Source organism: Trachymyrmex septentrionalis, unplaced genomic scaffold (assembly GCF_001594115.1).
Source record: "Trachymyrmex septentrionalis isolate Tsep2-gDNA-1 unplaced genomic scaffold, Tsep1.0 scaffold188, whole genome shotgun sequence".
NCBI lineage: Eukaryota > Metazoa > Arthropoda > Insecta > Hymenoptera > Formicidae > Trachymyrmex > Trachymyrmex septentrionalis.
The window spans coordinates 155,283-155,809 of NW_017305050.1; positions in this window are offsets into that span (position 1 = coordinate 155,283).

Below are 527 nucleotides of genomic sequence, written 5' to 3' on the forward strand. Positions count from 1 at the left end.
AAATTGTTAAACATAAAACAAATTACTAAAAATAATAAACAAATGCATTTTATTTATTTTTAATTAAAAGACCGTGCCATTGTTACTTTTTTTTAAGTAATTTTTCAGATATCCGACAGAATATTCAGAAAAATATCCATTACCCTGTCGGATAATTGTCTTACCGAATATCCTGCCGGATATCAGATATTCAAAAAGAATTTGACGCCCGCGGATATCTGATATCCGGTAATTTACTATTCAGAGTATCCCAAAATAATAACATGAATAAATAAACTCTGTGTAAATATCCGGACTTACATGTCTGGTACTCAAACGTTTACCTTAATATCCTTCATATATTTTTATACAAAAAATATAAATTTCCAATTCCAATCATTTTTTGCAACAGCTATATACCTAATCCATAACCGAGACGCGCAAAGATTACTAAAAATCTGTAATAGTGAATTCCAAATCACATCGACGTCATTCCATCATATTCTAATTTGAGATTTTGAAGTTACATCGTTCATGTTTATTCTTTT